This window comes from Clytia hemisphaerica, unplaced genomic scaffold (genome assembly GCF_902728285.1).
Source record: "Clytia hemisphaerica strain Z4C2 unplaced genomic scaffold, Clytia hemisphaerica genome assembly, whole genome shotgun sequence".
Classification (NCBI taxonomy): Eukaryota; Metazoa; Cnidaria; class Hydrozoa; order Leptothecata; family Clytiidae; genus Clytia; species Clytia hemisphaerica.
The window spans coordinates 292,373-295,941 of record NW_027103309.1 but is presented as its reverse complement, the minus strand read 5'-3'; the positions used below and the strand labels follow the sequence as shown (position 1 = coordinate 295,941).

At 32.6% G+C, this 3,569-nt stretch overlaps 1 long non-coding RNA gene across 1 annotated transcript; it reads right to left on the bottom strand.

The window, feature by feature from the left end:
• Positions 1-2,213: 2,213 nt before the first annotated feature.
• LOC136812630 (uncharacterized) lies at positions 2,214-3,006 on the bottom strand. Its single transcript, XR_010847373.1, has 3 exons — positions 2,756-3,006; positions 2,420-2,507; positions 2,214-2,235 (listed from the first exon to the last, which is right to left on the bottom strand). It is a non-coding gene; the product is annotated as an uncharacterized lncRNA (long non-coding RNA).
• Positions 3,007-3,569: the final 563 nt, after the last annotated feature.

Genomic DNA, 3,569 nt, shown 5'->3' with positions numbered 1-3,569 from the left:
ACAAAAAGATTCCAAAAAATGCGACTAAAAATTCCTTTTTAATAGCGTAAAAAAATCTGCAATTCAGAAGATATTCAGAGAACTGTAATAACTTGAGAAAATGAATTTTAAAATCTTTGAAAATAAGAAGAAAAAAGAACTTTCATTCTTGATCCAGAAACTTCATTTTGTGCTTCACTTGGGCAAAGTTTATCACTTCTTTCTATAAACAGTAGGAATTTTCTAAAATTGAGAAAATGGCTTGTCAGAAAATTGGTTTATACTATCTTCACTTTTGGAATGATGGCGCACACCATCAAAATCATATAGGAGTTGTTGATTCTGGACTTAGCAGGGTATTATAAGCGAAATAATACTCCTGGATTAAAATTTGGAGGGGTCTTAAGGATTTCGGTCAAGATTTTTTCGACTTTTCAACTATTCTTCTGACCCGACGGGGGTGAAAGTACCTTTTTAATCGGTATTAATTGCTCTAAACGATGTTGTTGCAGCTGTAAAATCGAAAGAGGAATATTACTATTATATGCATTTTACAGATAGTTCAGACTATTTAAAATATATTACCCCTGTAGTAAAAATATATTGAAATCTTAGTTTACAAACCCAACTCTGATTAAAAAGTGTATCAAGAAAAATTGAAGCTCGATTCCTAACAAGGCTTATTAGCAGACGCCCACGCTAAACCATAAAGAGCAGGGCAATATCTATCATCCCATTGCATTGGGGAGGAAAAGCTTGAAAAACTTACTTAGCAAACCCATCGAACACCGATCAAATTTAATCGGATAAAAAAACTGTCATCAAACTTATATAATCAAATTAATCAAAAAAATTTCTTACCAAATAAGGTTCGGTAATCGAACAGCTATCCGATGGACCTTAACACTTACATTCAAAATTCTATCCGTACGATTATGCATCTGAATTCTCTCACAGCAGTATTGAATTTCAATTTAACTTCTAAAGATACTTGCTAAAACTGACTGTTTACAACTGGTTCACTATTAAACATTACTATCTGGTGAAAAAAGGAAAAAAATATCATACCTGCGCTGTTCGTAGTTTTAGTGAAGAAGAGGCAGGGTTTTTTTGTTGTTGTGAAAAAGTACTCTTTTATTCTACTTATGAGCTTATCAATTTATTGGTGCATTCATAACTACAAAACATAAAATACTTATAGTAAACGATAATAAACCTCTTTAACTCTACAAAAGGCAAGAAACATGATAAAAATTGATACAGCAGCAAGTTTAAAACGCCATTAATGATTAAAAAGTTCTCACATGAATGTTTTACAAAAATGTAGAAAGTTATGGAGCCGTACGCTCCAAACTGTGGAGCTAATAATACAGTCGTCAAAAAGGCTTGATGTAATTTATTATCTCCACAGTTATCGGACCCCTATAAAAACGCGCGAAAATCGTCCGTGGCTAAACGAACGTGTAAAGTGTAAGTTAAATTTAGTAAGTTCGTCCACCGTATCGAGTACTTTCGTTTTCTAATTTTTTTTCCGAGGACACCGCCGCCGCCACCGCGAAAGGCTATCGTAATACTTCGCTAAGCGAAATTAATAATTTAATGGAGCCCCTTTCTTTTAAACGGCGACCCCTGCCCTCTTAAAAACAAAATAAATAAACACCTGGGACGTAATACGGTACTCTTAGGTGTATAATATAATAAACGTTGGGGGGGGGGTTGTTAATTTTTCAATTTTTTCCAACCCGGACGGGGGGGACCTTTTTAGGTTCATTAATTTTAAAATGTTTTCAGCTGTCAAAGGGAAATACTATTATATTGCATTTTAGCCTATATATAACCTGTTTAGTAAACTTTCAAAATATTTACCCCATCTATTAAAATTGAAAAATATTTCTAACAATTTCCGTTTATTAGGCACCCGAGCGTATACTTTTCGTAGTCCGTACTTCATACTCTTCTTATTCCGTACGATTTTCTAATTATTTGCGTATTCATTTTATTATTCTACCATATTATACTTATTTTAAATATCTAGAAATTATGCCCTGATTACGCATTAAATATAAATTACGTAAAAGATCAAAGAAACAGTCTTTTCGTTTATTCAATGTTCTTGTAGTCCATCTTGGCGTTGAGAATCTCCTCTATTATAATGTCATACTCCATCGATTAGATTTTTCATCAATCTCCAAACTGCAACTTTATTGGTCCAAGCAAATTCCACTTGAAAATATTTTTTGTATAGATGTTTCGATTCTGTTAAAATAAAATAGAAAAAGATGTACAATAAAGTAACAGAAATTCTTTTGAGATAACCCAAGTTTTTTAAATTATACGGACATACGATTCAAATAAATCAATGCTGTTTCCTCAATCAAACGCCTTAAATTGCTGAGAACTCCAAGTATTATATTTAGACTATGATTTGATTATCATTTACCGATAGATGTAGCTTATATCCAGACGAACCCATAAAAATCACCAGTTGACCGACACAATATGAATTGTTGAAATCTTTCCACAGATATCTGAACAACAGAAAGAAAGTATAACGAAGTCAGCGAAGTCACAATTAAAAAAGATAGTCCGTTATACAGTGGACACTCTAATTAGCGTACACCATTGGGGAAACAGGCTCCGCTGATTAGAAGTGTCCGCCTTTTCGAAGCTTTTAAACTGTACGCTTTTATTTATTGACTAGAATAAAGCTTCAAACTTGTAGAATCAATTTTTACAATAGAATTACAAAGTGTAAAAAATAATTTAAATGAATTACTTGTATCTTAAAATTAACGTCTGTAACCGCTGATGCTGATGTCCGCTAGCTAACTGGAGCGAAAAATATAGGGTTTTCGCTATGGAAACGGCCTAGGAAAATAGAATAAAAAGAAGTTTTACATACCATTCGAAGCGTTTTTTTGATGTAGATTTCAAATCACATCAATCTTAATAAGTAAAAATTTGAATATGAAAAGTTATTGAGGTCCCTAGCTCTTCTATGACGTCATTTTTGAAAAAATGCCTCATTTTATAATATAAGGAATTACGATCTCAATTTTCTCGAGTTAGACTGAGAAATAGAATATACCCGTTTAATTGCCTTCTATATAGTTTTTGACGAGCTTTCGAATGGTGTAAATTAATTTTCGATTTGATGACGTTGAAATTTGACATTTTTAGGGGGTGAGAGGGTCATGATTGACCAAAATCACATGTCAAATTTAAGTCATAACTTTTGAAATCTAAATTTTTACCTATTGAGACTGATGTGATTTAGAATCTAGATCGAAAAATGCGTCGAATGGTATAGATATCATTTTTATATGCTGAAATCAAATTTTCACTTTTGGTGGTGACGTCATCATTTGACAAATTACTACCGGACATGTCCGTTAAATAAATTTTCGGACGTCGGGTAAAATTTTTAGGATCAGTAGATATATTGCAAAATATGGGAACAAGGAATAACCAACTCGACTCCACAGCTTTATTATGAACATTATAATTTTATGATTTTTGTAAAGCCCGCAGGGAATCTAGCTAGTCTCTTTCCTATTTTGCATTAAAGGTAGTTGTCAACTTAGCTTTTT